The 25,592-nt window shown below is 41.0% G+C and overlaps 1 long non-coding RNA gene across 1 annotated transcript in view; it reads right to left on the bottom strand.

The window, feature by feature from the left end:
* LOC140597328 (uncharacterized) overlaps positions 1–25,263 on the bottom strand; it is a 30,708-nt gene extending 5,445 nt beyond the window's left edge. The window contains exon 1 of the long non-coding RNA XR_011999194.1: positions 24,885–25,263. This is a non-coding gene — a long non-coding RNA (uncharacterized lncRNA). The remainder of the gene's footprint in view (positions 1–24,884) is intronic.
* Positions 25,264–25,592: the final 329 nt, after the last annotated feature.

Genomic DNA, 25,592 nt, shown 5'->3' with positions numbered 1-25,592 from the left:
TTGGTGTTGAATTTGCCAACATACAGAATAACACCCAGTGCTCATCCCATCAAGTGCCCCCCTCAGTGCCCAGCACCCAGTCACCGCCCCCCCCCCGCGCCCACCTCCCCTTCCACCACCCCTAGTTCATTTCCCAGAGTTAGGAGTCTTCATGTTCTGTCTCCCTTCCTGAGCAGTCTTTTTTGGATCATGTGAGATTTCCAAAGAGGGCTAAGGCACAATGAAGGATGACTAAAGTTCTAGGAAACATTTTTCCTAAGGTTCTAAGAAACATTTTTCTTAAGGTTCTGTGAGCTTGTTTCTCAAATTCTCATAATTTAATATACTTAGCTGAATACATCTTTATTGTGCAGGTTACATTCACTGAATTATATAAAGTATAAATATAAATCATAAAAATTTATATTACAAGACAAATTTTAAACCTTCTTTTGAATATTTTATTAATTCAATGATGCAATGTAGAACTTCACATTTTATTTTGTATGGCTAAGTAGTGGCTGAATCTTTTATGAGTATCCACTCATGTTACTAGATGGAATACATTTTTCTTGAATAAAAATCTCCCTAGAAACACAACTTTCCTTCATAAAGAACTAAATCTAGCTAATTCAAGTGTTTTATGTTATGTGCATTAAATTAACTTCACTTTGCAGCTTATTGACTATTTTTATACCAATCATTAAAAAATAATCTAATACTCATCATAAAATATATCCCCAATTTAAAAAAAAAAAGGCATTTTCTTCTTTATCTTCCTACACAAAGAAATCCTGTCTGGAAACAAGCAATATGTATGTTTAATTTTAGTTGTCTAGATATTAGATTTAACACTTAAAAGTGTTATATTCTTTTAATTTCCTCTTGTGATAAGTGATGTATTCATGTTATTTGCCTTACTGAATCTAACTCGAATGCCTCTTCTTTTCATCATAGTTTTTAGCAACAAAAGATTGTAAACTTTCTCCTTTTTAGTTTTTACCATATCTCTTCTTAAACCTGTGTATTTAATGCAATGTGGATTAATTTTAGAATACTAATCTTTCATTATTACATTTGTTAAGCATAATTTGAAAGAACCCTGCAGCAAATACCATCTTCGCATGAACCTTAGTCATTTCACTGCTCCATATCCAGGTTTCTGAGTAGTCCAGACAGGACTGCCAGGTTCTTAGTCAATGGGGTATCTTAATCGAAGGCTCTGATTATCTGTGGTAATAACCATAAAAAGATCTATGACCTAACAACAAGATGCTGTTGGCCACACAGTTATGTGGCTCAGAGATAAGCTACTTACACAGTAGACCAAAATGTGTACACACATACCAGTACATACTCAGCAATCCCAGGGTAAAAATGTAACACTTTGCCAGACCAAATACTTCCATGCACATGAACAGCAGACCAGAGTTCAAGTGGAAGAATTTGCTTTCTGTAACTTCCAAGGAAAGAGACATAAGCTTTCTTCCGAATTGAAAAGGCACACTGGACGAGGTGTACTGCATCAGGAGAGAAACGAAAGGGAACAGAGGAGGCCAGATCACCCAGCATTCACTGAGCCCTGACTGCCAGGGTGGGCAGTGAGAAAATAAACATAGCTGTTCTGTGTTCCTCAGTTCAGTTCTTGAGGAACTCAGTTCAGTGACAAAAACACATATATAAGTAAATCATTTCTCTAAGTGGGCCCATGGATATATTACTCTAGATTTCTATTCTAGAGGTATTGGGAAAATCTTAAACAATTCTGCTTCAAATTCACTTAAAATGTTAAATTAGAAATTAAATAGAATTTAATTTTAAATTAGTAATAATAATAACTTTAAATATAAAATCGAAGACTCAGCACTTTTCCTCCCAAAGAAGAATTTCACAGAATTCCTTTTTTAAATTCTATTTCATACTTTCAGTATCACCAATCCTGTTAACAAAGGCCGCAGCGCAGTTAGGAAACAAACACTCTAGCTTCTCCTTGGTTGATGCCTCAGCGGTAGGCTTTACTGCCCTACAAATTATGAAGGTGTAGGCTCACTGAAATGATTTCTAAAGACCCTACCTACTAACATCCAGCATTCCCCATTCGGAAAGGTAGCTGACTGCAGGCACAAGGTTGACTAAGAAACAATCAGCTGGCACAAAACCTGCTTCTCTTAAAAAGCTGAAAGCGGTTTAGCATAATAATAATGATCTTAAACCTATCTCTAAAGCTGCCAAACCACCATATCTAATAAAGGTCTCTGCACAGCACAACAAGATATCTTCCCTACAGGACATTTCTTACATTTATAAAGTCCTAGCAACCTTTCCAAAGAGAAGACAGGCCACCCAGCCATAGCCAGTACGATGGCCCCGGTAAACAATATTCAAGTGGCCTAAGTGAACACATGCTTCCCTGTGCATCCAACTGAGGAGCCCAGGAACAGGGCACTAGGCTGCTGCTGTCTTCATTGGGAGTAGGCCCGTTAGGACTGTCATCCACATAGCACGTTGTTCCTTGAGTGGTGATTATTTACTTAAACGTCTTTGGCATGCTTGGGATTTATACCAGCTACCTTGAGATGTTAGAGAAATAAAACAGACTTTGCTCTGTTTTATATAGAAACAAAACTACAGAGACAAAAACTATACACATGGCAGAGTGGTGATAAAAATACTTGCTAACTTATATGGCACACATAGGGGCCAGGTGTTTTGCTTATGTTATCTTATTTAACTTAATCTTCACAAAATCCAATGAGGTAGGTATTATCATCATTAATTCACAACAGAAACAAGAGTTCCAAGATTATTTTTACCACTATGGAAACAGTGACTAGATTATCTTTTGAACTATAACATGTCCAGTGCTCTGTACAGGCCCTGGCCCACAGCAGATGCTCGAGGGCTATCAGTTGAATGAATGCATCAAGTGAAGTGTTCAGCCAACAAGGGTCAGAAATTAGGCATTTATTGCCTTTCTTAACAGAATCCAAACTGGGCTCAGTTTTGTACAGGCCCTGGCCCACAGCAGATGCTCGAGGGCTATCAGTTGAATGAATGCATCAAGTGAAGTGTTCAGCCAACAAGGGTCAGGGCCAGAAATTAGGCCTTTAAATTGCCTTTCTTAACAGAATCCAAACTGGGCTCAGTTCTGCATTCTTTCTACTTCTATATCAAGTGTTTGTTTTGTCCACTGACTCTAACTTTTCCTCATCCTCCAACAAAGCTAATTTCCCTCACCAAAGGGAAAAAGAGGCTAAAACACATATTGCCTACGCATGACTTTTGTATAAAAGAAAAGAAGGTGCAATGCCTTTGAATGAATTCAGGATGTTTTGAGAACTTAAAAATATCAAGGAACATGAGTTCTAAATAACTCTAAACTATGTATATTCTTAAATGAAACTGTTTGCAAATGTTCAGTAGTTTCAAAACTATCTAAATAGTAAATTCAGAAGCATGGAAGGCTTTTAAAATCTGTGTTTACTCTTTTGCAAATTAACTCTAAGGTATTAGAGCACAGAGGTTTACACGGTGGACAGGGAAGACAAATTACCTGGACTCAGTTCCTATCCAGCTACTCAATGGCTGTGTGGCTCAGGCAAGTTACTTAGATTCTGTATCAGCAACCTCACCTGACAGAGGAGGGGACAATTCTAGTGCCTTCCTCACATATTCATGGTACATATTAAGGTTCTAATACACATGACCACTTATAGGCACATAGTACCTATTCTGTGCTAGCTGCCGTCACCATCATCATTATTAAGGATTAAATGATGTATTTCAAAGTTATCAATCTATACAGCTTAAGGATATTTCTAAAAATAGTCGTTTGACTTGCGGATAATCTCCAATTGAATTAAAATAATATATTTATAAGTAATATAATAATTTAACTTCCTATAGTAATATGTAGCCACAGTAGGGCTAGTACTTAAAATTTCATAGGACCTACTGCTTCTAATTGTACTTATTTTAAACTTTTAACTAAGGAAAGACAAATATGTACTTTACTATAAAATAATCCATTAAAAGATCTCCAAGATATTTAACTGATATTATTATGGTATTACTAAAGAAATCATTAGATAGCTGCTCCCTAATATTCTGTAACAGAGTCTAGAAAAATTATTAAAAAAACATTTATATAAATCTGATTTAAAAAACAGAAAAGAAACTGAATTAGAGAAAAGTCTTTATAATTTTTGGTATAAATGAAAAATCCAGTTGATTTTTTTTTTTTTGGTTGCTAGGTTGGTGCCCCTGCGATCTGAATGCTGCATCAACAACATTTAATAAGCCCATGGATCTCAATGTCTTCATGACAATGGAGAAAGTCTTGTCTGTGCTTTAGAAACAATCAAGTTGCTTCTCTCACAGGAATCCACATTTGATCTCTTGGCTTGACCATTTTGAAATATCATGTGTCACCAGAAGACTCCAAGATAAACTGCCTAAGACTACCCAGCCTTGCACAAGGCAGAGAAAGGAGAGAAAATAATATGTAATAAAATAGCTCTCCTGCTAATGGGAAAACGAAACTGACATCAGAATTGGGACAAAGCTTTGTTGACATCACAAGTTTGGCTCAATACCTAGTGCTCTCTCAACATATTCAGTCCATCCCCACAACCTGACATCCCTCATGAGGTGTTCCAAAAACCCAGGTTTTCTATATGCTCCTTTTTCTTATAACACCAAGCCACCTTTTCATTTATGTTGATATTATGCTGCAAAAAAGTCCCAGGAAGGGATGCCTGGAACTATGTCTTTAAGAACATGAGATGTAGCACTATATCTAAAATATTCCAAGAATTCAAAGTCTTGACTTTAAATGATGTAATTCTGTACATAAATAATTTTCTATGAAAAGATCAGAAATTTTTAAAAGCCTGTAAAATCTGAGTAGGTCAAATATTTCTTCCAATATTACATTTTTCCTTTGGTGTAAAGAAATTAATACTTAGTCATAAGAATCACCCATTTTTTATGGAGCCTAAGAATTCTTTTGGTTCATTTTAAGCCACATCTTTCACACTTAGAATTTTCTGGTTCAGTTGGAAATACTTTTCAGAAGTCTGAACATACAGTTCAATGAATTGTTCTGAAATGTGTGCATGTGGGAAGAATTTTTTGCTTATGAGATCCTTCAATAATTCATATATTTAAATCATCATTTCCAAAGCAAATCTTCCAAAATCAAATAAATTGCAAAACTACCAGTGAACTAAGTCTCCAAAAAGGAGTTCCAATTCTCTGCCAAAACAGACTTCAAATTCTTAATCCCTTGTCCAAAAAAATTGGACCAACTATTGATGTTTTCCACCAAGCAAGCCACATAGCCACAAATGTTTCTCATTTACTCCAATCCTGGGACATACAGCTCAAACAAGAAATTTCCTGAATACCCCAAATTTCAGATACAATTTGGAATGTAAGTGATTCATAATGTTAAGCAGGAAACATTATGGTCTTCTCCTACCAGCTCGATGTTTCTGGAATGCAACCCTCAGGAGATTATTCCACCGAATCAGAAGGCTGACATCACTGTCAGCCTTGTGACCCATTATAGCTGGGTCCTCTGCTCCCAGCTCAGATGTGATTCTGAACCCTGAACAGTCTGCTACTCCAGCTAGCATTCAAGGAAAACAGACGTTCCGCCAAGGGAGCGACAAAGATCCATACTGTGCTCTGTGGCAAGGAACACAGAGTGCACTCGATCCCACTCTAAGGAAAAGCCAAGATAATGTTAAAAGGAATTAAAGACACTGTCATCACTTGTGCACCAAAAGGCTCTCACACTGGCCTCTGAACAGATTCTAATTAATTTGAATATGAAACTTCACAGATCTTCTAGTTTATGAATCCTCTTCCAGTCCCACCCCCACTTCACCTCCTCTTAAATCGAACAATAATTTCTGAGAGTATCAAAGTTGCCAACAGTCATCTTCTGTAGATTCCTACTCTATTTCAAGGAAGGAAGCGCACCTGACATAGCAGAAGACAGGTACGACACTGAATGACCGAATGACCGGGAGAACTGTGTGAGTCTTTGCAACACCGGCTACTAAACAAGAGAGACGTGCAGGTGGTTCCCTTATAAAGAAATACATAAGTAGGGCCTAGAGGAGTGATGTGGGTAAAAGGTAGATATAAAAACTTACCGACATAGTATTCCATTACCTAAAGGGATCATTGCAAGCAAAATATACAGTTAAAGGGAACTCAAAGCTGAGCAGCCAATCCTTTGGGAGTCTGGGCAAACGTAGAGTGTTATCGATGATACAGACATAACCACCAATAGGAAGAAAGGTCACAAACAAAAGGCAGCTGAGCAAAGGTAAGAGTTACTATTTAAGCATAAGGAAAAAATGTAGTTTAAACAGAATAACATTCTCTAAAACACAGAATAAAGAAAGAACACAAAACAGTGGGTTTGCCTAAAGTAAATTCCATGAGTCTACATGTAGGCTTTTTGATATCAGTAACATTCACAAGGAGACACTTGAACTGAGTTTGTAAATTAAAATTGTGAGGTCATGCTGGAGGTGCTGGAAGAGGACTGCATCAGGAAGCCATAAAAAATACAAAATGCTTGGAAAAAATTAATGTATGCACATTTAAAAATATCAGTTGAAATTTGTGGTTGGATCAACGTATATCCTGAATAACCTAAAAAGTGGCTTGAATATCTCCAGCTGCCAAAAAGATTCTATTTTCCAGCCCAATCTAGCCTTTTGTAAGAGGCATCTCTCATTTATCCAGACAAAAAAAAGACAGTAATTACATTGGTTATCCAATGCTTATCTGTATGGAGAAAATATGGTTAGCTAATAACATCAGGAAATGGAATATTCTAGATGACTATCCTTTCTGGTTACTTTAAAACCTAATTCTGTGCATTTTCCCTCTTCTGACTGTGGACTTTACACTCAGAATGGAGTGAAATCAGCATAACTCTCAGCAAATTATTAAATTTACAGTCTTTCGGATCACAGTAAATGACATGATGTACAATGAAGCTTCTAGAACAATAAACATGGTAAATTCTTTGTTTTTAAAGATTATTAATTTATTTATTAGAGAGAGAGAGAGAGAGTGAGAGAGGCAGACGGAGAAGCAGGCTCCATGCAGGGAGTTTGACATGGGTCTTGATCCCGGGTCCCCAGGATCACGCCCTGGGCAGAAAGCAGTGCTAAACCGCTAAGCCACTGGGCCTGCCCGCACATGGTAAATTCTTAAAAAAATATTAGTTTCCTTATTCTTTCCCTTCTCTCTTACTTCTGCCAACCATAGCTTTGCTTTTTTTTTGCAGCTTAGGTACCAGGAGCTGTGCTTTCACATGCAATCAACCAATTTCCCAGTGAATTGCAATGTTTCTTCATTCTGTTAACCATCTGATAAAGGAGTTTTAATTAGAGGACTCCTCTAAAAACTTATTGCTTAACTTTTTCTCATCTTGGCGGAATTTCTGCTGAGGAATCAGCTATGTTCAACTCACAGTTTCTGTCAGAGCCCAATGTAATGTGCAGCACTAGGCAAGGATACAGGGATATGGAATTCAATAAAATACGGTTCCTACTGAGGATGGTTAATTTTATGTATTAACTTGACTGGGCCACAGGATCACCAGATAGTTGTTCAAACATCATTCTGGGTGTTTCTGTGAGGGTGTTCTGGCATGCGATTAACATTTAAATAGATGGACTTGACTAATGCAAATTGTCCTCCAGTGTGGGTGAGCCTCATCCTATCAGTTGAAGACCTGAACAGAACAACAGGGTGATCCTCCTCCACATAAGAGGATTCTCCTGCTTGATGATCTTCAAACTAGAATATCTGCTCTTCCAGCCTAACGGTGTGTAAAGTGGGACACTGCTTCTTCTACGTCAGCCTGTGGCCTCTAGATTCAAAGTGGGACACTTGTTCTGCATATTCTGGACTTGGTCAGCCTCCATAACCACGTGAGCCAATTCCCTGGAATGAATCTTTCGATAGATAGAGATATATATAAATAGATAGACAGAAAGACAGATATCTAGATCCTATCAGTTCTATTTCTCTGGGAAACACTGGCTAATACACTATCCTCGAGAAGCTCAAAATCTAGTCATGAGGATATACCCAAATAAAATTTCTCCATGAAGCCTTTCCCAAGTAATAACACAGAATATTGCACTATGAGCCAAATAAACCATCAAGTAAAGAAACTATCAATAAATGTTCACTGAATGAATCAAAAGTACTTGAAAACAAGATCTGCCAAGGACATTATCAGAGCATGTAATTCATTCCCTCAAGAATTCTCATAAAGAGAATGATCTGGTGTCAATTTACAACTAGATTTAACCCTTTTCTGCATATGCTGAATACATGAGATTTCTCTGCTTTATGAGTTAGTTACTGTTATTTGAAGCAGGTCATTGGGAATAAATTTAAAACAGGGAGTGCAGTTATAAATTGGTTCATTCCTCTCACAGTACATAGTACAAATAAGAAGCAAATAAGCTTCCATGAATGGCAGCCAAGTTTTTCTGCTCCTGAGATGGTGCCTCATGAACAAAGCGAAGCCAGTTGGAGTGTCGAGGGTTGGTAGCATCCAAAATGTATAGTACTTCTCCCTTACTCCCACGAACCTGAAACATAAAAAGCTGCTGAGTTTGGACATGAAGTTAGTATTAGTCATACTAAACATATCAAGAGTAGGATATGATATTTTCTCATAAGGATACACATTTCTTATTGACAGATGTTGAATAGATGCTGGATTAACATCCATTCTCCCCCTTAAACATACGTACAAATAGAACCTACTATTTTATTTGGCAGATGTCTAGACGACTCACAATTGCAGCAACTCTCAGAGTTGATAGCTCTTTTCTGGTTCAAATTATTTGTTAGTTGGTATATTTTAATAGACGTGTTGCAACTGCAACCACCCAGGGGACAACCATAATTGCAACCTGTCCCCCTTTTCCCACTGAAAAGGGGATACTGCTTGGTTCCCACTTGAGGGGGGCAGAGCTGGAGCAATCCTTTCAATTTCACTCTCCACCTGTTTCCTGAATCTTTTCCATATGAGGAGAACTTGCCAATGAAACCAGTAGAATCTGACATCCACTGAGCCACATTTTCACATTTCTAAATAGTAGATAAATAAAATAGGTTCCATTTTGTCTTTTCATGGCCTGCTCATGGCTTGTTGAGGTCAGTGCGCCCTCTGTCTTTTGTTTCATGCCATAAGGCTTCCTGGTCAGACCCACTCAACATTCAGTTGGAGGGAGAGAGGTAACTGCCAAAGGAGTGGGTAGCTCATTTTACATTCTGGAAACCAAGTTGCTTCAACTCAAGCTTCTCCAAGGCCCCCACGCTGTAGGTTATCAGGCGGTGCTCAGTTTAATAATGGAAAAATCAATCTCCATCCAACTCACTGTGTGTTTAAATTCCATTGGAATCCAGGGGAGGAGGAAAGGAGTGAGTGATCAGCACTTCAGATCTCTAATACCAAGTAACACAAATATAAGAATATAAATTCACCTTTGCAGACTTGGGGTGGGGATAAACAAATTCTACATCTCCAAAACTTCATTTAATAAAATAAAGCACCACGAGCCTAATAATGTCTGAATTTCCCAATGATCCATTTGGACAATCATGCATTCACTGGACATAATTCACTGAGTCCCTACCATGTGCCAGGTACAACTTAAGGCACTATGAATCTTTCAGTGAACAAGACAGCTGGAACTGGACATCGTTGCAGCACTTAAGAACAAACAAGCATAGGATATCACTTCAGGGAAAGGTAAGAGCTGTGAAGACAACTCAAGCAGAGCAGAAGGAGGCAGAGTGAGGGGAGCTGAGCAATCTCAGAAGAGATGATACAGCCTCTCTGACCTGAGAGGAGCTCTAAAGAAGGTAGGGACTGGCCAGTGGCCAGTGGAGGGCTGGAGACAGAGTGCTCCTACCCAGAGAGAACAGCACATAGAAGGCAATTAGAAAGGCCCCGGGAGTGGCACAGAAGCAACCAAGAAAATGAGGGGCAGGGACATCAAACAAACTGCACAGGTCCAGCCACATACTGATGTACAGACTAGGAAGCCATCTGCAGAGGTCAAGTTACCTCCAAAAGACTGTTACATCAAAACATCTGCTACATGAGCTCCAAACACTGATATGTCAAGATTTTAGCATATATTGTCCAGAAAAAATGCAGTTTTCCTGTTCTGTCTTTATACCATTCACTGCCATGTGTCTCAAACAATTCCTGTTTTCTTAAATGCCAAAGGATCCTCAATAATCATTTAAAAATCTTGCTGACAAAATGCGAGACCTCCATGAGAAGCAGAAATTTAATTTTTGATATTGTAACTGCTAAAAGAAGAACTCAGGACTATAAACACCTACTATTTATATCTCATATGTTTAGGTGAGAAGCCATGGGAATTTGTAACTTCTCACTAGGAAAGCTCATACTGAGATCTCCTTTGGGAGGCACTTGAAAACTGTGCTATGTTGCTGCTTACCCCTCACTGCCCATTGGGTAACGTCAGAAGTGTCCAGAAAGACTGCTGGGATACATAGAAAGAACTCTCCATGCCCCTCCTCAAAGAGGACATCAACTCACTGTTCTTTAAGGACAGTGAATAAATCATTAAATAAGTCACGTTAGATAATTGGGTATGAAGTCTCCTTTCCCGGTTCCTCTGTAGCTACAGTAACAAAACTGTTTACCTTGACAAAGAGCTAAATGAAGCAGAATGAGCAGCAATGCCATTAGATTCTTGAAACAAAAATTTTCTTAGAATCAGATTTTAAAATCTGCGACTGTTTTGCAGAAGGGAGACTGAAGCAGTGGAAGGAACACCCTAAGGCACGGTCCCCAGTCTTTAAAGGGAAATGATGGGGAGAGGAGCAGAGGCAAGGCTGGTGATAAATAAGCTACACATTAAAATCCTGGGAAGAGGCATGCCTGGGTGGCGCAGCGGTTTGGCGCCTGCCTTTGGCCCAGGGCGCGATCCTGCAGACCCGGGATCGAATCCCACATCAGGCTCCCGGTGCATGGAGCCTGCTTCTCCCTCTGCCTATGTCTCTGCCTCTCTCTCTATCTCTGTGACTATAATAAATAAATAAAAATTAAAAAAAAAAATCCTGGGAAGACAATGGCCTCCTTTGTAGTTTCTAGGACCTTGGGGTGGGCAGATCAAATGCCTCAGGTGTAGAACATGCTCTCTCCCCTTCCACCCCTACCCCAAGGTAACCCCTAGACTCATTATAATGTATTTGCATAATGGGTACAACACTCTATCCCCCCCCCCCACGGAGAAGGCTGCCAAACCTCAGAGGGTCAAACTCTTACTCCCAACTTGTGGGAGGAGTTTCCCAAATGACTGGAGGCAGCCTCCATTAAGAGACCACCTCACTGCAGATCACAGCTCCTCCCAGCCCAGAGAGGCCCAGTAATACCCAATTCCAGAACAACCTAGGAGCCGGTTCCACCTCTCAGAACCTGCCTATTCTTCCACCTTGAAAGTGCACTTTTTTTGCTTTAACGAACCGCTTTGCATTTACTACATTCTTTCTGGCTATCTTTATTGGAGTGCAGATCCCCACATAAATCTTCTGGGGAATCCAAGGACTGAGACCTCCATTTACACAAACAGACACTCTCTTCCAGAACACCATTACTGTTGGAATCCACACAATCCAACTTTTTTTTTTATGTAGGGAAACCCCAATGGCTCTGTCAGGGACATATCTCCGTTGGAGAGGACAGCACTACTCACAGAAACTACCTCTGAGTCATACATTGGCTGCCCAGTAGGAAGTACAATATACATCAGATGTGTCTGACATTTGGAATTCTTTCTTCAAAGATGTGAAATGTAACAAAGATTTCTCTGTGACTTATTAGAGTAAGGACACTCGGCCAGGGGCATCGTTGGCTCTTTGTATATTTCAGCTTTTTCCCAGGCCCTTTGCCTCCAACCAGGTCCAAGTATTCAGTATTAGTGACTTATTTCCGGTCCATTAGATGTATTCACTCTGGTTGTCTGTAACCATCTCACACCACATCACAGCTTAGGAGACAAGCACCATTTAATTTTATATTAAACTTCTGATGAAACCTGTCCCTTTCAATACATCCATTTTACATATCGATTCAGGATTACTTATATTCTCATAGCAACAAGATCATAGACAGCAGTGTACTGTAGAGTTGCTTACATATTCATAGCTGAGATACTTCTTTTTGTTCATTAACAGAACCACTATTTATTTTATTCAAAACACCCTGAACCAAATGACTTCTGAGTTCCTCTCTGCAGGCTACCTGTTCCCTCCAACTCTGAAGTGCCTTGTTCCCCTTCCCAGTCTTAACACTTCCCTGAAGCTGTAAGATCATCTGCTCATGTGATTTGTATCTTCCCACCCTACCCACAGCATTCCCCTCTTGAAATATCTAAGAGACATTCAAAGATAATCTAAGCCATCCTTCCTCTCTCCAGACAAACCAAATAAAAACTCTCCAGACAGATGGCTACTATTAAAGTCTCCATTTATCTATTTTTAATTTGATACCAAACCCTGAGGTAATAAATTGAACATTTTTAAAGTCTAAGGAATAAGGAAGATATTCCTCTTAGTATCATTTTCCTGCATCTAACTAACCTTTGCAGCCAAAATATAATTTTTTCCTGTCAAAACTTGTCTTCCAAATAGCATCATCTTTTATTTGAATTTTCATGAAGATGAAGTGTATTGGTTACTGTCCTACTGAAGATCATCTCCCACATGTCTGGGGGCCTGTAATGAGTGAATATTCTCATCTTGCAGTAAAAACCATCTCGATCCCAAACCCTGTTTGATTTGCACAGACCTCCTAAGCCAGTTACATAAAAAAAAAATGTAGCTAAGGTGGGGAAGGAAAAGAAAAGAAAAAGAAGCTAGTTTTAAGCACTAATATTTAAGGTAGGGGTATCTTTGGAGAATCAGATGGCACCATATGTTTATATTAAATTACAGGCATTTTTTCCTTTGTTTTTAACTGAAGTTAGGCCAGATGCTCTGCCTTCAGTGTCCAATTAAACAGATCTCAGGATATCCTTAGAAGCACAAAGAAAAAAAAAGTCTGCTCATGTAATCAATTCTGACAGCACACCGTTCTCAGATTTAAACCCAAGAGAGACACATTTTTAGAAATCAACAAAGATCGTCACTAGGACAGTAGAGATTTACAATTTTTCAGCAAAGGGCACAGGGCTTTTTCTATTGATTTCTCAAAGGATTCTTTTTTTTTAATAATAAATTTATTTTTTATTGGTGTTGAATTTGCCAACATACAAAATAACACCCAGTGCTCATCCCGTCAAGTGCCCCCCTCAGTGCCCGTCACCCAATCACCCCCACCCCCTCGCTCCTCCCCTTTTACCACCCCTAGTGATTTTTCAAAGGATTCTGTTAAAAATTCTTGCTGTTTTGGGCTTATACACACGTATACACATATCACCGAGGCCTACCTGTTTATATCTTCTCCAGGGGTATTATCCAATAACCCCGACCCATGGAATCCCCTATCTCCAGAGTGAAAAGCAGATAGAAAACACATATTTTTACAGATCGCAGTCTCTTTAACTGAACAGCATTCAGAATACAGTACACAGGAAGTTAAATAACTTAAAAGGGTTGATGTGAAAAATTAAGTCAGTTTTTCATTACAAGTAATTAGTGCCCTAAATATGTGTAGCTGAAGAATGTCAGAAAAGTATTCTGGGCAAGATGGTGGAAGAGTAGGGTTCCCAAGTCACCTCTCCCCACCAAATTACCAAGATAACCTTCAAATAATCCTCAAAATCTACCAATTTGGCCTGAGATTTAAAGAGAGAACAGCTGGAACGCTACAGTGAGAAGACTTCATGCATCTATCAAGGTAGGAGGACGGGGAAAAAGAAATAAAGAAACAAAAAGCATCCAAGGGGAAGGGGCCCCATGTGGAGCCGGCTAAGGCTGGGGACGGTGTCCCCAGGACAGGAAAGCTCCGTCCCGGAGAAGCAGGAGCTTCACCAATCTTCCCAGATGGAAAGGGGCTCACAGGAAGTTGGAGCAGGACCCAGGAGGGTGGGGATGCCCTCAGGCTCCCAGAGGCACTAACAGACACCTGCACCCCGGGGACAGCACGCCACACCCCAGAGCCGAGCTGCCTAAAGGGCTGCAGTGCACTTGGCTAGACCGGGGAGTAGCTCGGAGGGGCTCCGGCTGCGGCTCCGCGTGAAGGGGGTTGCGTGGCAGGAGCAGGATTCCAACAGCACAGGCCTGGGAGCCCAGGGCGCCGGGGACACAGCCCAGTATCTGGCCTCCTTCGCTGACAGGTAGAAGCCGCGAGGGCCAAGGACAACAAGGAGGCTCCTGCCACAAGCTGAGCAGATGAGTGCCCCCGCCCCGGAGTCTCCAGGCCCCTGCAGACTGAGAGCTCCCGAGTTACTGCGGGAGCTGACTGTAGGGCTGGAGAGCTGGCTGCCACTACTCTGGTTGCTCCTCCTGGGGCCTCAAGGGGTAAACAACCCCCACTGAGCCTCACAGTGGCCTCACCTGATAAACAGTTTAAACATCTTTCACTGAGCCTTGCAGCAGGCAGGGGACTGAGCAGTTCCCCCAAGTGCTAACACCTGAAAATCAGCACAGCAGGCCCTTCCCCCAGGAGACCAGCTAGGGGGACAGGGGAAAAACAAATTATTCACCAAGCAGCACTGGAAAGTTCCAGGGGGGGTCGAGGGATTTACAGTACACAGAATCAGAGGGTACTCCCCCTTGTTTTTTTTGTTTTTTGATTTGTTTCTGACCCCCCACCCGTTTTTTTCTTTTCTTTTTTTCTCTTTTATTTTATTCTCTTTCTCTTTCTTCTCTTCTCTTCTCTTCTCTTCTCTTCTCTTCTCTTTTCTTTTCTTTTGCAAGAGAAACACAAGCAAAAATGAACTATTGGGACTTGATCAAGATAAGAAGCTTTTGCACAGCAAAGGATACAGTCAACAAAAGTAAAAGACAACCTACAGAATGGGAGAAGGTATTTGCAAATGACGTCTCAGATAAAGGGCTAGTTTCCAAGATCTATAAAGAACTATTAAACCCAACAGCAAAGAAACAAACAATCCAATCAGGAAATGGGCAAAAGACATGAACAGAAATCTCACAGAAGAAGACATAGACATGGCCAACACGCACATGAGAAAATGCTCTGCATCACTTGCCATCATGGAAATACAAATCAAAACCACAATGAGATACCACCTCACACCAGTGAGAATGGGGAAATTAACGCAGCAGGAAGCCACAAATGTTGGAGAGGATGCGGAGAAAGGGGAACCCACCTGCACTGTTAGTGGGAATATGAACTGCAGATAGGGGATTCCAGGGTGCAGCCACTCTGGAAAACTGTGTGGAGGTTCCTCAGAGTTAAAAATATATCTGCCCTAGACCCAGCAATTGCACTGCTGGGGATTTACCCCAAAGATACAGATGCAATGAAACGCCGGGACACCTGCACCCTGATGTTTCTAGCAGCAATGTCCACAATAGCCAAACTGTGGATGGAGCCTCAGTGTCCATTGAAAGATGAATGGATAAAGAAGATGTGGTCTATGTATACAATGGAATGTTACTCAGCCATTAGAAACGACAAATACCCACCATTTGCTTCGACGTGGATGGAACTGGAGGGTATTATGCTGAGTGAGATTAGTCAATCAGAGAAGAACAAACATTATATGGTCTCATTCATTTGGGGAATATAAAAAATAGTGAAAGGGAATAAAGGGAAAAGGAGAAAAATAATTGGGAAATATCTGAAAGGGAGACAGAACATGAGAGACTCCTAACTCTGGGAAACGAACTAGGGGTGGTGGAAGGGGTAGTGGGCGGGGGGTAGGGGTGACTGAGTGACAGGCACTGAGGTGGGCTCTTGACGGGGTGAGCAGTGGGTGTTATTCTATATGTTGGCAAATTAAACACCAATAAAAAATAGATACATGAAAATAAAAAAGCCACAAAATGTAAAGTAGAATAAATAAATAAATAAGTATTTTTTAAAAATTTAAGGAAATGAGACATATAATGTGACAGCATAGAGTCTCAGACAAGCCTTATGCCTAATACAGTCTTTAATACATGATAGATATTACTTTTCAGTTAATCAAACATTATTAAATGGAGTATACCTTCAAAAGTGATTTCTTGTAAAAATAAAAATTATTCAAGAGGCTTGTACAGAACAACTAGATGTTAGCCACTGCTGCTTCTTAGGCTCCTGTTTTAAAAGCACTAATATCTGTACAGAAACACTTAAAGGAATAAAATGGTCTTTTCAATGCTTGTTTTCTCTCAATTTAGTACTGAAAAACCATTAAGACTCCCTAGACTAATAATAACTACACTATATATGATGTAATTTTCTGAATAATGTATAAAAATAAAGAGCTGAATATTTAGTTGAGAAAAATAAATATAAGAACATATCTTGTTTTCCCATTACTATCAAAAACTTAATTTTTTTTGCAGAAATAAGTTATAGATTTGGGGGACCTTTTTTCAAAATATCAAAGATAAAACTCACAACAAATGTGAGAAAATAAATAACTATAATGAAAACAATTGCAATATTTCACAATAATCATAATTCTAAATCGCAGAATGGTTTTTAGTACTAGATAACATAATACTTTAACACTCTGATACAGATTTGGAAACTAAAGTTGGTCTGTTATAGCTCCTACCGAAGGGGCTCAATTGAGGAAATTCTCTAAGTATGCTGAAGCTTGGGCCTCCAGGAGGGCTATGCACCAGGTTTTTGAGCAGTAATATTTGGGGAGATTTGCAGGATGCTTCAGACAAGTAGATTAAAAAGTTGCAGGACCTGAGTAATCCACAAAACACAACATATTCCCAAGTTTTGAAGATTACTATTAAAGTGTCATCCCTTTTTCTTTCTGTCCAGTGCTTTTTTCCATAAGTCATGTGAATTAATCACTTTAAAACCAGAATTACAAAAATTATACTAATTATTTGTCTGGAAAGGGATGGTTAAACACCTATACGGAAATCTGCTAAAATGATCTGTAGGAAAACCACAAAAATAACTCACAAAAATAAATATAACATTAGATATTTTTCCTGCCCTTCAATCCTAATTTTACAGTTTGAGTTACACTGTTTGAATGATTTGACCTGCATCCACTACTCATATATTTGGAAAGTAGTTAAAGAAGAAAACTATTGAATCTGAGAATCTGACACTCTGCTCTCCTTGTGAGAATCAAGAATGCTTAGTGCTGGGGCACCTGGTGGCTTAGCCGGTTAAGCATCTGCCTCTGGCTCAAGTCATGATCTCAGGGTCCTGGGATAGAGCAAGGAACCATGGGCATCAGGCTCCCTGCTCAGGGGAGAGTCAGCTTCTCCCTCCTCCTTCTGCAGCTCCCCCTGCTTGTATTCTTTTGTTTGTGTGCATGCTCTCTCTCTTGCTCTCTCAAATAAGCCTAAAAAAAGAATGCTTAGAGCAGAGATTTTTTTATTCATAATTTTTTTTTATTGGTGTTCAATTTGCCAACATATAGAATAACACCCAGGGCTCATCCTTTCAAGTGCCCTCCTGAGTGTCTGTCACCCAGTCACCTTCAACCCCCGCCCACCTTCCCTTCCACCACCCCTAGTTCTTTTCCCTGAGTTAGGAGACCTGAAAGAGATTTTTAAGCTCACTAATGAATGTCTCTGCTTTGATTCCCTACCCTCTCTCACTTTAAAGCTGAGGGTTATTAATTTGGGCCAATTCCAATGCTGGGGACAGCACTGGGAGGTCTGAGCTCCCCTTCCACTTCCTTTTCCAGTACCTCACAGAATTCACAAATGGTTCTGTTCAAATCATTAATTAACATTCATGTAAAAAATAAGGACTCTTAAAATCTATAAAATCACCATTCATTTGTTCTAATTCCCACTTGCCAGAATAAAGCAATGACTGTCTGTGATTATATTTAAGGTGCTGATGATTCTCAAGATAAAGATAAAAGAGTAAACTACTGAAATTCATTCTAGGAGAGAGAAGAAAATATACATTATTTCCTTTAAATTTCGTAAGAACCCTACAAAGTAAATGCTATCCCCATTTTACAGAGGAGGCAAATGAAGCACCTAAGGTCATAATCTTTGAAAGAGATAGCTCCAGGGTTTGAAGCTAAGATTTGTCCTATCTGGGGCCCTTACACAGTATTCATCAGTAGAAATCAATATGAAAGAGTTTGGAACAATGGCTTCTAACCAAGTAGTATGTACGTAATAGTATGTCCTTGGGGGCATTTGGAAATGTGGGTCAGTATGATGGGGGCACTCTGGCAATTAGTGTCTGGGGCCTTGGGATGTTAAATATCCTGCAATGTGTTGTACAGTGTCTCAAAACAACATAAAAAAGCCACCATCGAACTCCAATAGCATCCCTCACCTTTTCTTTTTGAGAGGGGGAGAGAGAGAAGCTGGGGAGGGAAAAAAGTGAGAGGGAGAGAGAGAGAATCTTAAGCAGGGTCCATGCCCAGGATGGAGTCCAAGGTGGGGCTTGATCTCACAACCCTCAGGTCATGACCAGAGCCAAAATCAAGAGCTGGACACTTAACCAACTAGACCACCTAGGTACCCCCACAGCATCCCCTTTGAGGAGTACTGCTTTAGATAAAGAAAAGATGACTACACTATAATAGGCTATTAAATGAAGCTGGGGAGATTCGGAGCACCTCCAAGTGATATCCTCAAATAACCTCTACTCCGATATTACAGTGATTAGTTCTCTTGGATCTGGCATGGAAAGGACATGAACGCTCTGCCTGAAGTTATCTAGTATTTCCAAGTTTTCTCCAGCTATGAAAACATCTGAGAAGCTAACTGGGACCCGATACAAATTAAATGCATAACTGCTTCATGTGGTTTTACATTCACACTTGACTGAGAGTTGAAAGAGATGTGTTCTGTAAATTTCCGTGCACTCACAAACACATGTGTGAAAAATATTCCTTAAAGGAAATCCTACTTATCTCTGAAAGAAAACATAGTCACTGACGTCTATGCTGTAAATATGTAAACTGATTTGTTTTGCAGCTGAGATATGGGAAAGACTGTGCTGGTTTGGCACTTGGGGGCACCTCCAATTGGAGGGACCCCAAACAAGTGTGTTGTGGAGATCTGTAATTTTTCTATGAAAGTGTCTTAAATTTTGTGTTTCCACACTGATGATAATAATAATAATAATAATAATAGAAGAAGAAGAAGAAGAAGAGAGGAGGAGGAGGAGGAGGAGGAGGAGGAGGAGGAGGAGGAGGAGAGAAAGAAGGTGAAAGAAGTATACTTTAAAATACTGGGATGACCACCTTGGAATCAAGCACTGTCCTGCAATTTTGGCAGTCAGGTATATATTTGTGTTCACAATCACACTGCAGTTTAGTGGTCGCAGAACAAAGGGAAATCTTGAAAAGAGACCACCTTGATATGCAAATATGCTTTCAGACCAAGGAAAACCCAAAGTTGGTATGCTGTGCTATTGGAATAAAAGCTTCCTGACTGAGCAGACCCAGGGGAAGAAGTCAATCATCATTAAGGCAACTGTAGCAAAGGTGAGCTGACCTCAGCAGACCCTTTACTGGGCAGGCAGGGCCAGATTCACTCTAAAAGGGTGATTTAATAAATGCTGTCAACTTGTATCTGGCTGGGGTTGTACCATTTTAGTTCGTAATTAACTCACAAATTTATTTCGGTATTACAATTGGAAAAATGCTGTAATTATGGCAGCATTATACCAGCTCTTAAGAATTCCACGTTTAACTAACATTAAATAAAAGGAAGCCCGGCACTAGATGGTAGGTATCTGGAACTTCTTGCTGTGTCTACATCGCTTTCTTTTAGGAAATTCCCTCTCCCCCAAAGGCATTTCAGATTGTGGCTTATCCACCCCTTGGATAAACCTATTCTTCTGGACACAGTGATTGGTCCAGAGCTGGCACATGACCCAAGCAGGGCCAGAGTAATTTTGAGAGGACTGACACAAATAACAAGGTATTTCTCTAGTTTCAGAATATTAAGAGCCACCGAAAGTTGCACCAAAAAGGCTTCCAGCCTATAAAGAAAATGTACAGAATAAAGCCAACACAGCATAAGACCAAAAACTGGAAGGGTAGATGGACAGAAGGAAAGAAAGAAGGAAGAAGAGGTGAATGGATAGACTGAAGGAAGGACAAACAGATTAAACAGACATACAGACAAACAGAATCTTGACGGGTATTTGATCAGCTCAATTTCATAACCAAACCAATCTCCAGGCACTTAATCATGTAAGTCAATTTTATATGCATCCAAGTAGGGTTTATGTTACTTATGACCAAATGCTTTCTAATATGCTAGAGATGAATAAGACTGTCTTTAGCAGGGGAACACTACTTAAGTCTGAGAAACACCGGATTTCATGATCCTCTCTAACTCTAAAGTGCAAAAATTCTGTGTGTGTGTGTGTGTGTGTGTGTGTGTGTGTGTTTTAATTATTTCATCAGCTTAAGAGATCCGGATCTTTTCTTATACCTCGGTATATGTACAGAGAGCAGAAATAAGGATGGCTATTTTTTATAGTTATCACTAGAGATATGATACTAGAAGAGTATCTTTTCAGTCCCAAGTTTAGTTTTAATAAAATTATTCAGAAAATGTAATTTCCAAAAGGTTGACTTTACAATTCAGAATCAGAGGAAAAGTCTCGAGGAAAACAGAAGCTACCAATGGCACATAACACTTTAAATAGCATGTTCAGTACAAACTACAAACCAGAGAAATAAATAGATATCCTTAAGAGCTTCTTAAAAGGTTTTTAGAATACTTAGCAAAATGACTCTTAAGAACTCAAGTTCTTAACTAATTCAGCACAGTTTTGCAGTGTCAAAACTTAAGCCAAGTGAGTACTTGGCTTTACCTGCCTTAAACATTTGCTTGGCAGTAAGCGTAAATTTCTACCAGTTAGAGAAAATGAATAAAGCACTTACATCGTAAAAAATATATATATAGTTCAAGTTAAGTGGGAATACCAAGTCGGTAAATAAGATTACAGAGCTAAATATCAAATGAATGACTCCTATATTGGAAAGCCTTCCTTCATTTTTTATTCCTAGGTATGTAGCTCACAGGCGCTTTTTACTCAGAGCCTGATATAACAGATATCACCGCGACCACATCAATCAGCTGTAAACACTGGTCAACTGAATCCGCATCTATCCAGCTAAACTAATTTCATAGGAAGTCCTGCAAAGTCAGTAACTAGACTGCATCCTAAATTCAGAAATTAGTCGTTTTGAACCCTCCACAATCAATCAACTCAGTGATTTGTTTAATTGCCCAGTGGTCCTTATGGAAGACTTTCCTCCTAGGAAGAGGCTGTCATCCTACAATCAGCTCTGAGAACAAAGAACACATCTAATTCGACATAACAGTTACAGGTTTAATAAAATATTAGGTTGAAAAATGTTTGGGGGATAAACTAATAAACACCAAACAGTTCTGTGTAGCCTTTTCAACTACAGAAGAAATCTTTCTTGAGCATTCTTAAAATGCAGTAGGAAGTTCAAGCAAAGTCCTAAGTTATTTTGTGTTTCAAACCTTAGGAAACCTTCTCTGTATTCAGATAAGGATGAAGGTACAAATTCTACCTTTGAAACTTAAAAGCCAGTTTCGGATATTTTAAATATTTAGGTGGAATTACTAAAAAGAAAATTTTGTTGCACAACATATTCAAAATACTAAAAACTGCACATCTTGAGGTGAGTACTAAAGAGCAGCTTAAAGCTGGCTATATGAACGCTGTTTATAAACCATACAAAAAGAAAAGGTCATCACCGCATCAGAATTACCACCATAAAATTATTATAAATAAGACCGAAGTCAGACTGAGTCAATAACCATAGAGTTTTATTATCTTCAACACTAGTGACAACTTAATAACATATGCCTCACAAATCATTTATCTGATAATTGGAATTATATTCCTATATATTCACAGAAACAGTATCTTTTGAAAAAGTGGATGGCAATATTTATTTGATATCTATCATCTGATTTTATTTCATTTGAATTTTTATAATACATTTATCTTTTATTGGTGTTAAATTTATTTCATCTGATTTTAATAGAACTATTTTGCAAATAAGAATATTACAGCTTTTAGAGATGAGAAAAATTATGACAGAAACAAAGAAAGAGAGAAGAAAAGAAAAGAAGTGAAAAAAATCCTAGACACAGGACCAGGAATGTGAACTAATTCAGCACAGTTTTGCAGTGTCAAATAAAAAGTCTATCGCTGAAAGCTACACGGAAGTGTAAGACTTCTGTTTCTGGACTTTGATCCAAGCGGTCATAAAAACTTGTCCTCACTTAGTAATTCCTATTTCCATTAAATGCCAAATATTCTGAATATTCTCTTTGCCTCGTACAAAACAAAGCAATAAAAAGTCAACCATGCTACTCCTACAATACTAAATGATGTAAAACATCACCCTCCTTGGCAGAGAAGTTTAGTAAATAATGAAAGGTAACATTATTTTAGTATGATGGCAAGAAGAAGAGCTGTTAAAGTGGCACTGGCACCAGAAGCCTTCATTTGCAAATGCATGAAGATTAGAGCCCTTAGTTCACAGGGTATGTACACAGGCAGGTAGAACAGTGAGGGTGGGATTTTCCATACGTTGTAGTTTGCAAGTCTCAAAATAATTTTTCTGCCTATAGATTATGTTATGAATTCTTCAATTGACACTCAAATTCACATAAAGAGGCTGCGATTCCTTTTTTTTTTCCTTTGAGGCTGCGATTCCTAAAAAGCATCTATGCCCCAAGCTTGTAGCTTTCTTTAAACTAGGTGCTTAGCTCTGTGTTTGAAGATAAGTTATAACAATCAATGTAATATAGCAGCAGAACTCCTTTCAAGGTCAACCAATTTTCACAGGTATTTTTTAAATTTTATTTATTTACTCATGACCGGGGGGGGGGGGGGTGTGCAGAGACACAGGCAGAGGGAGAAGCAGGCTCCATGCAGGGAGCCTGACGTGGGACTCCATTCTAGGTCTCCAGGATCATGCCCTGGGCAGAAGGCAGGCACTGAACTCTGAGCCACCCAGGGATCCCCTTCACAGGTATATAAATAAGAATTTAGGAATGCCAGAAACCTTCATCCTGTTCAGGGACTACTTGTGAGGACAGATCATTCAGTCTGGGGATAGGATAAAAAAGCACGCATGAATGTCAAATGACAACAATTAAATCAAATAAGGTAGAAATATTCCATCAACATGCCTGTTTACAGGCACGGATGCCCAATCTAAGTGAATCCAAATTTATTTTAAATTTAAAAAATGTTAAATGTTTCTACAGAACGATCTGTTTCATGGGGTTCTGAATCACAGACTCATTTTACACTTACAGCGTGTAACAAAAGGGAAAAAAGCAAAGTAATGTGAGCTTCTAGTTAAAAAAACAATCCTAGCTCTAAAGTGAAAATGTCTGCAATAAGTTTTTACCACAACCATATGAATCACGCTGGGTTTAGAAATTTGGAATTTTTATAATCAACAACTGAGTAATCTCTTAAATACCCAGTTAATGCCACCAAATATCAGCCCAAACCAGAACCCCTGACTACACACAAGCTCTTAGATTATATTCTTTAAACTGACAGCTTTTGGTGCTTTTTAACTCTTACAATTAATGGTCTGTGCTACTCTTTAAATATTTTACACTTTCCTTTTCTGACTTTTACTCAACATGAACTCTTACAGATAGTATATAAGAATATATACACACATACGTTTTAATAACCATAGCTTTAAAAAAAGTCTTTTTTTAAAGACTTTACAAGGACGGGGAGTAACGAAACCCTGGAGATCAGAGTTGCCCGAAGAGGTCGGCTCTGTCCCCAAACCCCAACAGGGATGACAGGGACACCAAAGCTTTAGGAGAAACAGCCTTTTGTGAAAAAACAAACAAACAGAAAAACAAGAGCCGCTTCTGAGGTCCCTAAGTAGGACTACACGAAGAGAATGAAGGCAGAGAACCCTATCAGTCCGCTTCCAGGGGAGCACCCCCGCCCCCGGCTGACCCCGACGCCCCCACCCCGCACCCAGCCCCGCGCCCCCAAGGGAAGTGGGAGGGGGGATGCTCGGGAAGTACCTTGTTTGGTCCCCAAAGGGCACCTGCCCTCCGCCGCCGCCGCCCTCCCCAGCGCCGCCCTGGGCGCAGCCAGAGAGTGGAAGGAAGCGCGGAGCCCGGGAGGGACTGCGGGGGCGGAGGCGACCCCACTCACTCCGGGAGGACTCCGGCATGGTGCTGCCTTAGGGCTCCCCGCGCTCTCCCCCGCCGGCTTCCCCGCCCCCCCTGAGGGCCGGCGAGCGGCCTGGGGTGGAGCGGAGCCGCTGCGACCAGGCTGGAAATGGTGCTCCCGGAGGAGCTGCAGGGAAGGGCTCCAACATGGTTTGAGGGGCGCTAAGATTTAGGGGGCCCCGGAGGCTAGAGGGGGGGGAGGCCTCTGAGCGGGGTGTCTGAACAATCTTGCCCTGGGGATGCCAGGGCAGGGGGTGGGGGGCGGGTCGAGGGAGGGGGTCCAGCCTGTGCACTGTTGCATCTAACTTTGTGAGAAAGTTGCATCGAACCCCACGCCTGGCGTCTGGGCTGTACCTGCCGCGGAGTAGAGATCTCTATGGCCCAGCGGGACCAAAGCCCTCCTTGGAAAGCAAAGGGCCTGGGAACAGAGCTCCTTTAAGGGTGAAGGAAGGGGGGAGGTTCAGGAAGGGGGCGAGCTGAGCCCCAGGCCACTCAGCGCCCGGCGCGTCCTCCGGGGGTCCCCTCCTTACCTGGTGGCTTTCCTAACAAAGTAAGAGAAGGTGAAGTCCCGGTGATCACCAGCCACGCTTCCACGGAGGCCTGTTCCCGCTGCAGCTGCCCCCCCACCCCCGCTCCAGGACCCCGCGGCCTCCGGGCAGCTGCCTGGTGCTGCTGTGCCCCCCGCTGGGGGCCCTCCCCCGCGGAGGAGAGCTCTGCCCCCGCCGCTCCCCCTCCGCTGGGCTCCAGGCCCGGGCTGTGGGCGGCGCTGCTCCTGCCCCAGGCCAGCTGCTGGCCGCGCCCCGCCTCTCCGGGCCTCCCCGCTCCCAGGGGTGGCGGGTGGGGCAGGCACAGCGGCTGCGTCCTCCCTGTGTCCCACGGACACCAGGGCTCGCAGTCCCCTGGGGCCCCAGATTCCCAGGCGGCGACGGAGGCAACTGGGAGCTTGCAGGAAGCTCAGTGGCCGCCATTGGGGTGCGCTGGGCGCTGCAAGGGCTGCAGGGGGGCGCGCAGAGGTGATTGGGGGTGGGGGGGGCGCGGAGTGCCTCACTTAAGAGAGGGACTGTCGCGATGAGTGCGCACACCCCCAGGTCCTGAAAGCCAGAGCGAGGGGCAGTTTCCACCAAAAATAAGAAGTGCTGCTACCCTGGGCACTTTGCCCCCACCCTGGGTGAACCACGACCGCCCAGCGCCCTGGGCTTGGGTCTGGAAGGAGCCAAATCAACCTGTCTGGAGCCCAG

This window comes from Vulpes vulpes, unplaced genomic scaffold, assembly GCF_048418805.1.
Source record: "Vulpes vulpes isolate BD-2025 unplaced genomic scaffold, VulVul3 u000000682, whole genome shotgun sequence".
Classification (NCBI taxonomy): Eukaryota; Metazoa; Chordata; class Mammalia; order Carnivora; family Canidae; genus Vulpes; species Vulpes vulpes.
The sequence above is the reverse complement of the archived record's forward strand: the minus strand, read 5'-3'. Positions and strand labels throughout refer to the sequence as shown.